General features: G+C 33.0%; 1 long non-coding RNA gene across 1 annotated transcript; it reads right to left on the bottom strand.

Moving 5' to 3' along the window:
- Positions 1-14,590: 14,590 nt before the first annotated feature.
- On the bottom strand, positions 14,591-19,013 carry LOC110925569. Its single transcript, XR_004872216.1, has 3 exons — positions 18,927-19,013; positions 18,772-18,775; positions 14,591-18,663 (listed from the first exon to the last, which is right to left on the bottom strand). It is a non-coding gene; the product is annotated as an uncharacterized LOC110925569 (long non-coding RNA).
- Positions 19,014-19,340: the final 327 nt, after the last annotated feature.

The raw sequence follows: 19,340 nt of genomic DNA, 5'->3' as shown, positions 1-19,340 counted from the left end.
CTGTAATGGAGTTTAGATTAGGGAAATTGAGAGAGAGGGACATGATGAAGTTGATAATACTCATCAGAGTGAGTTGCAAGTTTTGTCCTTTATCTTTAGGCCATTTTGCAAGTTTTGTCCTTTATGTTTAAATTTGACGAGTTTTGTCCTTTATTTTTAAAAATCAAGCACGTTTTACCCTTTGGGCCTTAAAAATCAAGCACGTTTTGTCCTTTATGTTTAAAAATCAAGCACGTTTTGTCCTTTATGTTTAAAAAATCAAGCACGTTTTGTCCTTAAAAATCAAGCACGTTTTGCCCAAAGGGTAAAACGTGCTTGATTTTCAAACATAAAGGACAAAACTCGTCAAATTTAAACATAAAGGACAAAACTTGCAAAATGGCCTAAAGATAAAGGACAAAGCTTGCAATTTACTCTACTCATCAAGAATATTATCAAAATTGTTTTCTGGCAAAGCAGTTTGTGGATCATCATTACACAAATATATTACTATTGTTCTTTAATAAACACTGAGATTTTAGTTTATTTTTCGTTGGTTTGGTGTTTATGTAGTTGATGCAACTTTTTTTTATTTGTTCGTCACTTTTTTAATTAGAAAACAACAATAATCAATAAGAGCATTCTGGTTGGATTTTTATTGCAACTCTAGTTTTGACCATTATTATTATTATTATTATTATTATTATTTTATTATTATGTTAAAAACAAAACTGAAATAAACAGTAAACAATATAGTAATAAAAAATAGAATTGAATAAATGAGCTGGTATCGGACTCTCCTATATGTTAAAAACAAAACAAAACTGAAATGAACAGTAAACAATATAGTAATAAAAAATAGAATTGAATAAATGAGCTGGTATCGGATATTGGTGTCGGATATTTGTGTCAAATTTATCAAACTGGGTGTATTCTTGAAACCGGTTTTGCACCGGTATTCATTGGTTTTTACCCTTCAATACCGGTTCCGTACCAGTACCGGTACCGAGCCGTACCGTACCAGGTATATTCAGTACCGGTACCCACTTTTGAGGATTTGGGTAACCGTATTTTCCGTACATGTTGGCACCGAGCTCATCAAATCCTGTAGCAACGTAGCAATGCAAGTAATTGCACCGTTTAGATTACTTTTCATACACACAGTAAGTAAACTGTATTTCGTTTGAATGAGGTTTTATACAAAACAACTTATTTTGCTTTATTTTTTGTCTTTTTCTGTAATGAATGGATTGTAGCATGTAAAATTAACTTGGATATTTAGATTATTGATTAGCAAATCGTATCAAATCCTGTAATCAAACCGACATCGTATCGGTACCAAATTTACTATACCAAATCATTTTCGTTACCAATTTGGTACCCACCTTTTGGCGTTTTCAGAATCGTTACTTTCGGTTCGACACCGGTCTAGCACCATACCTGTATTTATTGATTTTTACCTTCAAATACCATACCGTATTGTACCGAGCATTTTCGGTGCCGGTACCTAATTTGGATGATTTTTCGGATCGGTACCTTCGGTACTGTTACCGTTACCGGTACCAAGCTCATCCATACTTTCGTGTGGGTCCTATTATTATATATTAGGTTATTTAAAATCGTTTTTTTTTTAAGACGGGGTGACTATCCTTTTCACGACATTTTTATTTATATTTTGGTATTCGGCATCTGCTTGCCGTTACTGACACGCGTTTTGCAGTCATTGGATCCCTGCCGCAATGTAGGACGTGTGGGTCCTACTATTATATATTAGGTTATTTAAAATCGTTTTTTAAGACGGAGTGACTATCCTTTTCACGACATTTTTGTTTATGTTTTGATATTCGGTATCTGCTTGCCGTTACTGACACGCGTTTTGCAGTCATTGGGTCCTCGCCGCAAAGCGCGGGCAGAAAATCAACTAGTATAATAAAAGAAGAAGTCAATGAACAGTGATTGTTATATATTATTATTAATAATAATAAATACTACTTTTAGTATTATAATAAAATACATGTATGATTTTGTTCGGTATCGGTACAAGAAGGTAAAAAACGGCATCAGCCTGGTATAGAAAACGCTAAAAGTCTTTTTGTTCGGGAATTTTCGGTACTGCTACCCGGTACCATTTGTTCATCATTGATCACGGGTGCCGTAGATTTTCTTCAACTTTTAATGATTTATTAATAATAGTTTCAAGGGTAAGGATGAGCTCGATGCTAACCGATACCAAATCGATACTGGTACCGAAAATACCGGTTACGGTACCGGTATATGAAGGTAAAAATCGGTACCAGGAACGCCAAAAGTCGGTACCGAATTGGTACTTAACATCTTTCGGTTCGGGAAATTCGGTACCGGTACCCCGTACCGTTTGCTTATCTTTGACCACGGATTTCATACGAACAACATCATTACCATACAACTTATTTATTGATTTTTTTTCGGTTATCTTTTAGTGTTTTTTTCTACATTTTCTTTTTATCTTGTCAACGGTTACGTACGCAACGTGCTCGTAGTGATTTCAAAACACATGTACATACAGACTAAATAATAAAAGAAGTTCGCCGCAACACGGCGACGGTGATAAACCTAGTTTGATTTATATTTGGAGATTATTCTGGATTTTTTTGTATTTGGATTTATGCAATGAGATTTAGGATCATTATGAATGGATGTTGTATGCCCTTGTTTGAATGGATTCGTGGACAAGATAACGAATATATCATTCGTGATGGTGAGGATGTCGGTGGTGGGTGGTGGTGATCAGGGGCGTACCCACCCTAACTAAAGGGTGGGCGGGCGTACCCTATGAAAAAATATTTTTTAGTGTTATTTTTCGCCGGAAATCCTAATCGCACCTCTTGGAATTTTTCACCCGCACCCCTTGAAAATTTTCAACCGCCCATTTAGAAAAAAAATTATTAACCACTTATTCACTTAATTATTTAATCCAATCAAAGCCCAATCTGCAATCAATTTTTATTAACACAAGACCAAACTCAACCTAAAGAAATTTGAACTAAATAAAATAACCCAAACCCATCCACCCATTCCATTTCCAAATCCCACCCCCCAAAAAACTCCCAGCGACTTGAGGCCAATGCTCACGACCTGGTGGCTTTTTTACCGGAAAAAACAAAATTCCGGTTGGACCGACCCATATTACGCCAGAATTCCAATATAGAACTAGTATGGTTTATTTATTTATTTTGTTTTATGTGATGATTATGAGAAAATATAGATGTGTAAGGGTTTAATCTTTTTATATTTTTTTATTATTCTAGACTTGTAGTTAAATGATTTTGTTGTTTTATTTATAGCTTTGTTTGTTTAAATGATTAGTTACAAGTAATTAACATTTAATATTAGGGCTTGAATGTTTAAAAATATAATTGAAAGTTATGGGCTATGGTTGAACATGATTGTTTATTTTGTTTATGTGTTTACTATTGTTTTATGAACTCATGGAGCAAATTATATGTGTTAGGAACAATGAGTAAGAATATAATGAACTTACGGCGTGTTTAGTATCTTTAGATAATATTTTGGATATATTTCAAAAAAAAAAAACCTGTATGGCACAATTTTAAATACGTTTGTAATTTGTAATGACGTTTGACGTGTTTTTGATGATTATAAATTTTAGTTTGATGTTCTTTTATCTTACATGATCCGACCCGACCCACTATGAACCGATATTTTTATACAGCTAGGGGGCTAAAATCTTTGAAAATATTCCACACCCCCAGGAAAAAAATTCCTGAATCCGCCACTGGTGGTGATGGTGATGATGGAGGTAGTCAACCACAGGTGATGGTGATGATGGATATGGCGGCTTGGCAGATTGCTACAGTTGAACTTGATATGGCGGTGATGGCATGTTGATTCTGATGGAGGCTGCGGTGAGAAGATGTAGGGTTGAAGATGAGAGATTATTTATGGTACTATTTTAAAGAAATATATATTTATATATACATATATATATATATGTGTGTGTGTGTGTGTGTGTTAAATAATGATTTAAAAGACTAAAATAACCTCACATGCAACTTAACTGAGTTTTTTTGACGACATTAGTTATAAAGGCTATAGAATATAACAAAACATGAATATAAAGGTTGGATTTTGCCAATTTAATAGTGAAATGTATGAAGTGCAGATTAGGTAACATAAAGGTTGATTTTTCCAATTTAGTCTAATAATATTACTAGCCCATATCCCAAGACTATTGGCATTCATCATCTTCTTTCTTTCTCTTTCTCGTCTTCACGGTTGGCTCGCCGAAGAAAATGGTTGCGAAAATTACCAAAAATTGTATCTTCATTATTTTCTTTTAGATTTAAATGCTTAAAGAGACATAATCTAGAAGGTCAAGGTAAAAGAGAGCTTATTGGTTGAGCATTCTAATTGTCACAGCTTACCTCGCTAGAGGGTCAATGGACCCCATGACCATCCTCTGGTTCCGCCACTGTTACTGACTATCGAAATGAAAGTTGCATTGAGTTCATAACTAGTTACCGACTATTGAAATGAAATTAGTGGATTCCTTTGCCGGTTGCAGCAGGAAATTGGTTGGTATCAGTTTGGTTCATTAGATACTGGTATAGTACTGGCACTCAAAATAGGAAGCAAAAGAGCCAACCCAAATATTAAAGTCGTGATATATCTGTAACGATATCGACACATATTTTAAATCTATTAAAAACCGTAAAAACGAATATTGGTATCGGTTTTAATAGTATCAATACTAGTATGGAGCAAAACAACACCTCTCTCTAACGAAAATTGAAAAGTGTGTAAAATTACTATGATGCCCATATGTAGGGCCTTTTTTTTAACGACAAATTTTTTTTATTCCTGTCGTATGTGGGACTTGATCCCAAGATCTCCCCCTTTCAAAGTGTTTAAAAGGTTTTGTCTTTGCCAATAGACCACCATCCCATTAGTGTTATGTAGGGCCTTTTACTTTGCAAACAAACGATAATGACATTTTTTATGTCCAATAAGAGTAAATTACAAGTTTTGTCCTTTATGTATGTACCAAATTGCAGGCGGTGTCCTTTAACTTCAAAATTGACTGGATTTGTCCTTAATGTTTCAAAATCCTGCATGTTATGTCCTTTAACCCTAACTCAGTCAGATTTTTTGGTTAAATATGGTCATGTGTCTTGCACATGAGGGTATTCTTGTCATTTTATCTCTTCATGGACTATTGTGTAAAACAAGTTATATTAAGGGGCTATTGTGTAAAACATAAAAAATGTATAAAAAAATAAAAGAAATTCACCACTCTCTCTCTCTCTCTCTCTCTCTCTCTCTAAACTTCATCTCTCTTTCTCCCTCCTCTCTCTCTCTCACTTTAACTAATCTGTGTTGCAGGTCCAATTTTAAGAAAAGCCAGGACAAAATCTACTTGCAGGTCCAGCTTAAAGCAAAGCCAGGACAAAATGAGGAATGCGTAACTGAAGAGCTTCAACGGGATGAAGTATCATCACCGGAACCCCCTGTCCCTGAGATCAAATTTGAACCACCGATAAAATCTAAAAGCAAAACCGACGCAGTGGATACAAAATCGGATGTGATTCAACCTGAGCTGCAGAACCAAATGGAACAATTTGCCGACGTTGCTGACACGGACACCACCACCCTTCACCCACCGCCGCCCCTAACCCTCCGTCGCCCCTAACCCACCGCAGCCCCTAACCCACCACCACACCTACCTTTCACTCACCACCATCAGAACCACCCTTCACCCACCATCGTACACCTCTCACCACCGCCAAACCCACCAACATTTTCACACCCACCTCAATCCACCACCCGCCACCGCACACCTCCACCACCGCTAAACCAATCATCACCATGGCACCCACCACAGTATACCTCCCACCACCGCTAAACCCACCATCACCATCACACCCACCACAATCCACCATCCACCACGTGCACAAGTTTTTAGAGAGAGAAAAGACTGCACAGGTTTTAGAGAGAAAGAGAAGACTGAGAGGAAGAGAGTGTGTGAGGTTTGTTTAATTGTTTAATTAACTATCATTTTATTTTATAAAATAGTCCTTCTATATAACTTATTTACACAATATACCCTGCAAAGGTGAAAAGACAAGGATACCCTCATGTGCAAGGCACATGACAATACTTGACCAAAAAATCTAACTGGATTAAGGCTAAAGGACATAACATGCATGATTTTGAAACGTTAAAGACAAAACTCGTCAAATTTAAAGACAAAAGACACCGCCTGCAATTTGATACAAACATAAAGGATAAAACTTATAATTTACTCGTCCAATAATCATTCAATTCAAGACCGTTGTTTATGTGGGGCCTTTTACTTTGCAAACAAATGATAAAGACACTTTTAAATTTCCGATAATCATTCAATTCAAGACCAAGTCTAAATATATTATTTTTTATGAAAACTAGGGGCGCAAAAATGAGAAAAATTAGTGGGCTTTAAAGGTTCACTTAGATCCATTGATTTTAAAATGGGATTTGATGACAACCATTAGATGAACCAAAGGAGATAAACGAACCATGGGCTGCAAAGTGCAAACTAATTTTACTGGGTTGTAAAGCACACATGCCTCCAAACAGTAGGTCGGAGCAAATATTTTGCTTCCCCAAATGAAATCACAAATTAGCTGACGAACACTTTTACTTTTTTTATACTAAAATCTAAAACTTAGTGGGATATACCGCGCTTCGCGGCGGACTTCTGATCGACATTGGTTCGGTAAGTTACAATACCGTTACGACACCGGGACTCGAAGGTGGGTGATGGCGATGATTGGAAGTGACAGTGGCGACGGTGGGTGGCGTGACAGTGGTGGCAAGGACGAAGGTGGGTGGCAGCGGCGGTGGCGGGTGGCGGTGGAGGTGGGTGACGGCAGCGGATGACGGTGGTGATGGTGGTGGTGGTGTGGTAGCAACTGTGGTGGGTTGTAATATTGTTAACGAAGAGTGAAGAGGGAGTGGAATGGGAAAAAAAACAAGAGGGATAGATGAAATGATTTTGAGGGAATGGAATGCATTTTGGAATGGACGATTACATTCCATCGACCAACCAAACACTATTTTCTTCATTCCCTCACAATGGTCCATTCCATTCCACCTCTCATTCATGTGTACCAAACGCTACCTTAATTTACTTTGAAATAGCCATATACTGGCATCGGATCCGATAATGCCAATAGCGGTACCGTTATTACTCTTTTTAAATAGAACTTTATTTACAACGATTCTATTTAAAGAAAATAAATAAAAGAAAGCGCTATTGTAACTAATGGTTGCAAATAAGGAATTGAAAATTAACATAAGGAATAATGTATTCCTATTTTCTGTTATATAATGAGTTGAGTTGAGTCACATGCTATCCCCCCTCCCCGATTATTTAAACGTCCTTAACTTTTTTTATACGTTATTTGTTTTTTTTAAATATACCATAAAATCAAGTATTTTTTTATCTTTAATATGAGTACCCTATTGTTATACTTTTCAAAAAAAAATCAAAAACTGGACATAACGTAAAAGACACAACAGAAAAGTAAGCCAAAAACACAATCAATGACAATAGATGAACGACAAAATGGAAAGCAGACTAAAACACAATAGACATAACGTAAAACACAATGAGTATCAGACTAAAAACACAATTACTGACAGCAGATAAAAGACACAACTGCTGATAGTAGATAAAAGGCACAATAAACAATAAACTAAACACAATGGACAACATACTAAAACACAATGAACAACAAAACCAAAAACAATGGTCAACATATTAAAACACAATGGGTAGCAGACTAAACACAATGACCAAAACCAATAACACAATATATAAAAAATTGAAATATAACACCATCTTCATTGTCATACATTGTGTTATATGTTCTAATAGAAACGCAGTGTACATAACCCAAGTTAACATTGTATTATAAGTTTGATAATAACACAAAGTATAGAAATCCTAGTAAAACGTAATGACCAAAACCCAGTTAAAAGACACAATGACTGAACATTTAACATAAAGCAAAGAAAACCTAGTAAAAATGATTTTTTTTATTTTGTTTTTCTATATCATAATCATATTACAGATAAAAACGCTTGTTATTATGGTGATTTTTTTTAAATGTCATATGAAAAAATTATAGACGTTTTAAATTGTTTGGGGAGGGGGGTTGGCATATGCCTTGCGTGTGGAGAGAGAGTCAATAAATATAGGATTTCTTTTATACCCCTCTACTATCTTATTTTCCATAAAATTAATCTCAACCCTTCAAATCTGATATCAATGAACTAAAATCCTTCTTATCTTTCTTATATATTTTTCCTATTGTATCTCATTCAAGATTAAATTACGTTTTTGGCCCCTGTGATATACTTAATTTAACTGTTCTAGTAAAAAAAAGAATCTTTTGACATATTAAGCCTCAACGTTTATTTTGATAACGCTTTCAGCCCCTAGCTCTAAGGCCATCATATCTGACGTTAAAACCTTAATCATAAAAGGGCCATTTATATCATATGATCTCTTTTTTATTTAAATAACATTAAAATTATATATTAAACTTAGAACCACCACATGGAAAGAAATAATACGCAAACCAACCCACCTCTCCCTCTATCCCAACACCCCATTACTTATTTTGTTTCTCAGTACTAGTCATTTAGTCGCCGTTGACCTGCTCGACTACCGACGGTGGGCGGCCAATAGTGGAGAAGGGGAATTGTACTACTTATGGGGGTATAGATATGGTAACAGGTGGTTTGCAACTTCGAAAATCCTTAAATAAGAATGTTTCGGGTTCGATTTAACGTTGCCAGGATGAAGAAGACGACCACAAAAAACAAGGGGTTGTTGACCGGAGAAGATATGATAATCAGAGTTTTCAACGGTTATAAAATTTGAACACAACGGTAATACAATGGCTAGAAAGAGGTACAAAATTATTCGCTCGCCTAATCGCTGGATAAAATTAAACCTGGCTTGGGATACAGTAGCACCACCCAAATCAAATTCAACCTCCAACGAACACCTCTCAATTATGCCAAAACTGAGATAGCAATGGAAATTTGTCTACCCTTAAAAAAAGGTAAACAATATATTTTTTTAGGTAAATTCACTATGTGGCTGTTTGGCAACTTCTGAATGGTCAAGTGCTCAACCAGTAAAAGGTCTGAACCATTAAGTGTTGAACGAGTAAGAGGTCTGAACCATTAAGAGGCAATATAATGTTTAACCCTTCAGATGCAAATGTATGACCAATTCAGATTAGAGGTCTTAACCATTCAAACTCTGTATAAAACTTAACCATTCAGAGGCAAATGTCTGAACCATTCAGACATCTGCTCACAAAACAAACACTCTGAATCATTAAGGTGCTGTTTGTTTTTTCTGCGAGAAAAGGTCTGCAGTCTGCGGACCACATCTGCAGACATCTGCAGGAGAAGAGGTGGACCAAATGTCTGCAGTCTGCAAGTAGAAGAGGGTTTATTTTTTTATACAAAAAGATATTCACACACACTTCGCACACAACACCACAGATCTCTCTCTCTCCTCCTTCGATCTCTCTCTCTCCTCCCTATGCCTTCATCTACCACCATCGTCACCACTACACCACCGTCACCACTACACCACTACACCACCGCCACCACCGTCACCACTACACCACAGCCACCACCGTCACCTCCTCCACCGTCCACCTGTCACCACCACAACCAACAACCACCACCGCCTTACACCACAACCAACAACCACCACTGCAAACCCTAGTCGTTAACCACCACCGCAAACCCTAGTCGTTAACCACAACCAACAACCACCACCGATTTGGGGGTTTTGCTTATATGGTGGCGGAGATGGATGCAAATGAAGATGAAGATGAAGATGCAGATGAAGATGAAGATAAAGATCCTGGTGGCAGATGAAGATGATGGTGGTGGCGATGTTTGGGGGTTTTGTTTGCAAATGAAGATGAAGATGGTGGCGGAGATGTTTGGGGGTTTTGGGGGTTTTGTTTGCAGATGAAGATGAAGATGAAGATGATGGTGGCGGAGATGTGGTGGTGGTGTCGGAGGTGGAGGTGGTGGCAGAGATGTAGGGGTGGAGGTGGTGGCGGAGATGTGGTGGTGGAGGTGGTGGCGGGGATGCAGAGGTGAGAAGAGAGAAGAGGTCTGTGGAGGGTGTCTGTGTTTTGAAGGTGAGAAGAGGTTTGCAGACATATGGATAGGTCTGCGTGGGGAAGAGGTGAGGAAGACCTTTTAGGTGAGAAGTGCTTCTGGAAAACAAACAAGCTGCAGACATCAAACGTCTGCGCGCGTCTGCGCGACGCAGACATAAGTGGCCAGAAGCACTTCTGGCCAAAAAACAAACACCACCTAAGTGTTGAACCAGTCTGAACCATTAAGAGTCTCATTAAGAGGTAAACCAACAACCCTTATGTCTTTCTATCATTCATTTGCTTTTGTATATAGAGGACTAGGTTAGAAACCCGTGTATTACACGGGATTGTACATTAAAAACACTATAATTCAATTTTTTTTACCAAATATCTCATCAGCGAAATTACATATTGTTACATGTAATAATGGTAAAATAAAAGGTATACTGATATATCATAAAATTTAAATGCCTGTTTATATAAAATGCAATATATAGCTGGCTAAACTCATCAAAAAGCAATCTTTTATAACCTCCATGTAAAAAAAAACTTTTTTACTTATAAAGTATGTTTCTAAAAGTATATCTTTGAAAAACAATTAAATAAAATTTAAAAAAAAGTATAAAAGTATACCTCCACGTATTTTTCAAGCACCTGTATTTTTTTAATCATTTTATTAGTCTCAAGTATATCTATAATATTACCGAGTTAAACTATACAACTTTTGGTGTACATTTGACGAGGTTTTGTTTTTATAAAAGGATGTAGTTGACAAAATTATTTATCAAAATGACTTGTTTCAAAAGTATTTATCAAAATGGGTTCTTTTATAAAAAAATAAAGAAATACTAAAAAATCCCCTAACCATCCTATCTTCTTCCTTGTTAAATACGGGGACTCCATGGTTATCGCCACCAAATCACTGCACCCTTTTGAAAAAAAAAAAAAAAAAAAAAAACTCTACGTATGTTGTTTTTTAACAATGAATATTTTGTTTTTTCGTAAGACTTGAACCCAAGATCTCACACTTAAGTGATCAAGATTGTAATGAACTAATGATTTTTCAACTAAGAGTGTTACTGCAATACTTGCATGTATCATAATACCTTGAGATACACATTTAAAGATATACATAATTGAATTTAGGTAATTAACTGATTTATCATTTACTTGCAGTAAATGAATTAATTAAATCTAAATGTTGACTAGTTTACAAAATACCTAAATTTTTTGAAGAAAAACAATTTCTTACTAAAAATTTAAAATTAATTAAATCAATCAATCAACAATCAATTATTAATTATTATTATTATTATTATTATTATTATTATTATTATTAATCAATAAATAAAAGGGTTAATAAAATGTAGAAATACTCAAAATATGACACATGACAAAAGTAGTCCTAATAAATGACAAGTGGCAAAAATTAAAGAAAGAAGCCTAAGTTAATGGTTCCACCACTTTTAATTGCTACTTTTACCTAAAGATTATATCATGAAAGTTGGAACAATCAACAGAGGGATGGTGGTGGCTGACGACAGCCCCGCGTGATGACGGTGGAGGTCGATGATGGTGACCGGCGAGTTGAGGGTGGATGGTGATTGGCTGGTTCAACGAACAAGACGAAGGAGGCGGTATGGCAGTATAAAAGTGGTGGGCCCTAATTCAATTCAATATATTAATATAATAACTTTGTTTATGTAAACAAGAGATCAAATTACATAAATGCCCCTTGTTTGATTAAGTTTTAACGTCTCATATGGATGATGTTAGATTCAGGGGCTGAAACCGCTATAAAATTAAATGTTGGGGCTTGATTTGTTAAAAGATTCCCTTTTGGTCTAAAATAGTTAAACTGAGTATACCACAGGGGCCAAAAACATAATTTACTCTTGATTCTATAATAGGGATAATTGACGGATAAAATATGTGACGCTTGTATAATATTTAATATATCTTGTACATGCTATTCATACATTAAAAAAGTTTCATATATTCTTGTATTCACGTGAATGGATGTGATTATGTTTGTGAGTCACCTACAAGTTACTTTAATTTCTATTGTAGCTGAGAAATTCTTCAATTATATATGTAATAACTAGGTTAGAACCCCGTGTATTACACGGGTTGAATAAATGTAATTTTATATACTAAATTAAAACAATTATTCTTTAAAAATCTCGTTTATTACACAGGTTGAACAAATGTAATTTAATATATTAAATAATAAAAATTATATCTCTAAGAACTTCATATATTGTACTGAATAAATGTAATTTTATATACTAAATAATAAAAACCCGTGTATTGTACGGGTTGAATAAATCTAATTATATATACTAAATAATAAAAAAAAGTTATATCTTTAAAAACACTGTGTATTACACAGGTTAAATAAATGTAATTTTAAAACCTTGTATATTACACGGTTGAATAAATGTAATTTTATAAACTAAATAATAAAAAAATTATATCTTTATAAACCCCGTATATTATACGGGTTGAATAAATCTAATTATATATACTAAATCACCATCATCATCATACTCAGTAAATCCCAGAAATAGCAAAGCTAAGGTAGGGTCTGAGAAGAGTAAGATGTAGAGGCTGCTTTCAGTAAGACCCCCGATTCGATAGTAGTTTTGCATCAAGCTTTGGACATAAGGCACATAACACTCAACAATCGAGACAAAGACCGATTAGTGCATGTTCCCTTTTGTCTTTCTGCTATCAACGCCACCACATGATGATGATGCATGATTAACCGTCCGCCGCTTTTAACGTTATTTTCACAAATTTAGTGAAATGACGTTAAAATTAGTGCAATTTCACTTTTGCCATCCGAGCGTCCACATATATATACATTATTAAAAGTTAGATTAGATTATATATGAAATTAAGTGTATAAAAAAAAGTCTTTATGAATTTAATGTAGAATTAATTGGAATCCTTTATTAAAAGTAGGTTAAATTATATATGGGCTTATACGTGTGAGTAATTGTGATTATTGAATGGTTGAATTTTGAGGGTTTTGAAATGTGAATTTGATTATGATAGATTATATTTTAGTTTTAAAACTTCTAGAATGATTGAATCAAATAAAATGATTATGATTTCCTAGAAACAAAAATAACTGAGTTTTTTTTCTGATCATTTTGAACATGAGCAAATAGAACGATGGTATCTTAATAAAAAAAATAACTAGTTACAAATGTGAAACCCAATAATTTTACTTATGTCCCATTGAAAAGATAAGTACAAACTAAATTTAAAAAAATGCAATATGAAAATAAAAGATAGAATAATGGATATTTTTTTTCATAAAATAAGAGATAAGGGTAAACTAAATAAAAAAGTGTCACTTTGGTAAATAATAATATTAAGTATGAAAAAGTAGGAAATTACAAATGTAGACATCTTCAATGAATGACACGTGTCCAAAATCAGGTTTCTTTTATTATATAGTATAGATGTCCTCTTACCACCCATTTAAAATTCTCACTTTTTATTTTATTTTTACTAGGTTATCACCCGTGAATACTCACGGGTTCGGATATTTAAGTTTTATTAAACACAACAGTATATATATCTTAAAAAATGAATAATGCGTGAAGAATATGGTATATTAATTAAAGGTTAACAACGTATTTGATAACCCGTTTACAAGACGTGTGATTTGAAGACGCGTACCATTACATAAACCATTATGTTCATCAATGTTTCTCAAAAGCATTACTGGAACACCCAACATTAAAACTAAGATATGGTTTAGTAATCCAGAAACTTTGATACTGTTTAACACATCAACATATAAATCTTGATAGAATATCGACCATTGGTAGATAAGGGGGTTGAACTATTGTTGAAATTCTGAGTAGCTGAACAAAAGATTGGATAAGAAGGTTCTTCAGTACTAACTTCGAAATTCACTAAGAACAACTATATTCAATAACATGTAGGTATAACAAAATGAGTTATTACATGATTATAAAAAATATTGAACATGCCCAGAAGGAAAACAAAATGGATTCAGAAAAATAAAACCACATGAGGTTTAGAAGCTGAGCAAAACCTTATGCATAACACAAATAATCAAAATAGATCGATGGAAAACTTTGGTGAGATTTTTCTTTTAATATAAATGAAGATGGTAATTAACCAATTTTAGGAGGTAATTAAGACCAATCAACATAATAACCCGGATATTCTAAATTTATAAAAAAAAAAACAATTTTTAACTAAATTTCGTTTTCAATACTATAATGAGAATTTATTATATGTTTATCTAAATACCATTAAAATTAATTAATGAAGTAAATATCAATTTATCTTGATCATAATTATTTCTATTGTTGAAAGTCTAATGAGAAAGAAACAAAACTAAATCAAACAATAGAATTACAATGATTTAGAATAAATAATACATCTTCGAAACAATTTAAAAATGATACGAATGAAAAATGTTATTAATAACGTGAATTAAACAAATAATATATAAATTTTTTGAATCATAAAAGCCGCAACTTCAGGTAAAATCCACGTCGTCTTTTTCATCACTAATCCAATGCTTGGTTGAAGAGCATGCTAAAAAGGAATCAGTGTCAAAGACTTCATAAAGATTTCGTTTAAGAGATTCATGTTTATGTTCCTGTAAATACGTAAACAAAAGTTTAGATTGTTATCATTGAAATGCAAATTAGTATAAAAATAATATTTTAATAAAATGATATATATAAATTCTTTGAAATGTTATAATTACATGTCAAATCTTAAACTTATTTTTAAATAATAGATTCATTATCAGATTTATGGGTAATCCAATACACTTATCTAAATGTTTCAAATTATAGTCGGTAACGTCAATCTTAAAATCAAAAAAGTTTTCCAATCAATGAGTTTAGTTAATCTGAAGATGTCATGCTATCACTTTCCTGTAAACACTGTAATAAACTGTTAAATATTAAAATTTTAAATTAATATTATTAAAGTAAAAAATAAAAAAGTAAATGTATTTAAAAAATACATACAACCAATGTGTTCTCTTCTAGCAACTGCTTTGGAGATTTTCTAATAATCTGAGAAGCCTGAACAATGACATAAGATAAGTAATATCAAATCACTGGTGTCCTCAACTTGAATCTTGATCTTAAACCCAGGTAGAGGCTCAAGAATCTGTTCATGACAATTCTTATTAAAGCACACATATTCATCAAAGAACCTAAAATCAACAAAACCATCTGGTGCAAACACTTCAAATGTATCCAATTCCACCTCGAGTGTACATGCAGGGCACCACATATAGTGCCAACCAAAACCTTTTTCAATGGCCTTGTCAGTACCCAACACAATCACATATTTTGGCTATAATCATCAGAAACAATTCTATTAGGTTTATTTATAAATAGATTGAATTAAAATTAAAAGAAATAACGTTACCTCCATTATCTCCCAAGCATCGTCAATGTTACTAAAAGCGGTACTGGTAAGAAAATGACAAAAATCTGTATGTGGTTTGTAGACATAATAATTTGTGCATATACGTATTTAAATACAATATAACATAAAATCTATCAAATATATAAAGATTTTACATAATGCTTCTTATTTAACATTAAACTAGCAATAAGAGCCGCGCACGTTGTGGCGCGTGTACATCGTAAACATCGAATGAATTAATTCAAACGTTATGCGATGCGTTAATCATATGAAAATGTGTGTTTCGAAGTATCCGATTAAACTCAATGTAACCTATATAAGCATTGTGATTGGATCAAAACGTAAAGTAAATCGAGTTTATATCGTATAATCATAACGTATTATATGTAATCCAACTCATACATAGAAAACATAACGGGTATAAAGGAAAAACTGACACGTTTAATCAAAAGGGATTAATTAAAGCTTTTGAAAAAAATAAGAAACCACAATTTGACTCAACTCGGTTGGAAACAAAATTTACGAAACATCCATAAAATAAGAACGGCAACATAATATATTTGACCTAACTCATTTCCCAAAAGAATTAACGTCCAATCGTAGACCAACTCGAATTTATACCAAAACGTACATAAAATATGCACATAACAATGTTTTTAAAAAAAATATATATTGTATTTGACCTGACTCGTTTCCAGAAAAAGTTTACGTCGATATGTAGAACAAATCGATTTTATACCGACACATACATAAATATATGCACGTAAAAAGTTAGTTTTTCTAAGTAAAGGAAGTACAGGGGTAAACTCAAAACAAACTATTAGTAAAAAACTTAATACGTTAAAAACGTTTGTAAAACCGTGCCAAGTTGCACCAATGCCACACACTGTCAGCGACCACCAACAGCGCAAAAGCCTGTAAAAATAAAATTACAAAAAGAAAGTAAAACCAGACAAAAAAACGTTGAACCCCACACACACGTTGTGGCGTGTTAACTCACAAAATTTAAAACGAAAAACTTGCTAAAGATGAAAAGTGTGGGGACAAAAGTTGAAAATGAAAAGTGTTGTGGTTAAAATTAATAAGATGAAAACCTTTGTGTTAAAAGTAAAAAAAATCAATGGATTGAAATACAAAAATAAAAACCTTTGGTTTAGAAATGTAAAATCAACTTTATTTTTGAAAAACTCCCAATGCATAAAAAACAACACCATATAGCACCCACATGTTACTAAATTATAGTATGGAAATTAGATTGAATTGAAAAATCATATATTATAATATGTCGAATTAAAATTGATTAATATTGTTATCTTTAACATGACTCCTAAAAAACTATCATGACAATAGATTAAGAGATTGTAATTGATTTTAAAAAATATGTAACCAAATAAATAAATAAACTTAAAAGACAAAAAGTATCTTGATTAATTTGTTTTGCTTAATATCATTTAGCAATTTAATGGAATTCCATAAATAGAAGCAATTTGTTAATTTAATAAAACGCTATAAAATAACATAACTTGATCCCAAAATTTGATGATTCTTCAAAAATTATTTACTTATTTGGATTTGTTCATGTAACGTTTTTAATAAGTTTTGTAAGTGGTAAAAATAGATTCATTTGAATTGGTAACATTTTTAAAATAAAACTCAAATACTTTATTTTGTAATGTCTGATTCAATAAAACATCAATATGTTTAAATACTACATTATAAATGTTAGGTTTAACTTTTAACTTAAATCTATCTATATTTTTATATCTTTGTTAGGATAGTGACGTTTGTGATTGGTTTATTTTATTTTATTTTATTTAGAGAAATTGATGACTGTATATTGATGTAATGACTGCTGCAAAGGGTAAATTTTGGTTGATTTAGTTTGCAATTAAACGTTGGAGTATGTTGTTTGATGATCGACTGGAGTATTGATGAGTGTGAATTGTTATATGTTTGAGATCTGGTATGAATGTAAGTAGTGGAATTGGTTCATTTTTTTAGTTTTAGATTAGACCTAGATAGATACCCACTGCGATTAGGATCGCTTTCTTACTTGACTTGCTCGTATTGACATTCATGATTGAATTATTTGATTAAAAAAATAAATGCGTATTGATATAAGGACTTTTCTAGAAAGTGATGGATTTTGGTCTTAGATTCTTAGAGAGGGGTGGTTCAAGAAATGCATGACCAAGGGTTTAAACCACAGTGCTGATTTATGAAGCTAAAGTGATAGCTTTATGCAAACAAAGTATGATTAACGAGGCGAAAAGGTTATTAAAGAAGATATGATGGAGGGCAACTGTGTTCCAACAGTTAGATTATATAACATGTTAATTAAAGGTCTTTGTCGTGACAGCAGATCCACGCGGGCTCTCGTGTTTTTGAAGAAAATGGGTAGGCAAGTGAGTTGTGTTTCTACTAAGGAGACATATACTATACTTTTAGTAGAGTTATTAGGAGTCTTTGCTTGATGGGTAGACCATATGAAGCGGTTATATGGCTAGAAGAGATGGTTAGCAAAGAAAAGATCGTCCATCATTCTGCATGGGCCTCACTAGTTGGCTATGTTATTTATGTTACAGTTGGTATTGAGTTTTTGTCTGAAAATTTGGATTCATGTAATTATTGTCTTATAAAAGAAAATATTGCTTATTTTGCTCTTCAAAAGAGGATTTGTGATTTGAATCTTATTTTGCTCCATGTAGTTTTATTCAAAACATCTATTTACATAACATATTATTTCAGACCGCGTATTATACGGGTAACTAACCTAATTGTTAATAAAACCAAATATTTCAGAATTTTTGTTTAATCTTGAATCTTAATATAACATAATACATAAAAAAACATATACACAAATACAATAAAAAATACATGTATCGATGATCATGTTTTTAGGTGATGAACAGAGAAGCGTATGAACCGAAATCCAAAGAACTTATGTTAAATAAAAAACAACAAAACACATATTTAAGACAATGTTAATAATAAAATATGAAAATAATGGAAGATCACATACCTTTGGTTTAGATTGAAGAATCAGAGTGAAAAGTAGCACAAACTGCATACATTGAGGATCAGGATTATAGTTTAAAAAATAAAACAAACAAACCATTACTAACTTGGATTAACATGTACAAATACATAAACATTATAAGATTCAACATACCTTTCTTAAAGATTGAAGAATCGTCGTTCAAAGAACCACAAATTGAATAAATCGAGTAGTTAGGGTTTCCAAGTTAAGAAAACAAAAACAAACAAAACATTAGTAAATTCGATTAAAATATGAACATTCATAAACATCTAAACATTGAAATATACCATTGATTTTGTTTGATGAACCGAGGAATCAAGAAAGAGATGAAGATGTGTGTCGGTTAGGGTTTAGAGAGAAAAGTAGGTGGAGAATATGATCTCAATAATTGAGATATAACCTTATATATGGATCCAATATCCTGAGTAGTGGATGACCCGAACTTATATGGATCCCACATAAAAATAGTTTACATGAAAGATATGCATTCCCTCCCAAATCACCTTGAGGTTCCATCACAACATGCCAAGTGTTCTAAATCATTTTTATTTATTATATTATATAGAAGGGTGAGAGTTTGCTACAAAGTCCATTTTTCCTACAAAGTGTAGGAAGTGTTCTAAGGGTATAAGGGTGACATGTGGCATTTAGAGATTTTATATTAAAGGGCATAAAAGTAATTGAATAATTAACTTATTTAT

Source organism: Helianthus annuus, chromosome 11 (assembly GCF_002127325.2).
Source record: "Helianthus annuus cultivar XRQ/B chromosome 11, HanXRQr2.0-SUNRISE, whole genome shotgun sequence".
In the NCBI taxonomy this organism is placed as follows: Eukaryota; Viridiplantae; Streptophyta; class Magnoliopsida; order Asterales; family Asteraceae; genus Helianthus; species Helianthus annuus.
Note: the sequence above shows the minus strand (reverse complement) of the source record. Positions and strands in the feature narration are given on the sequence as shown.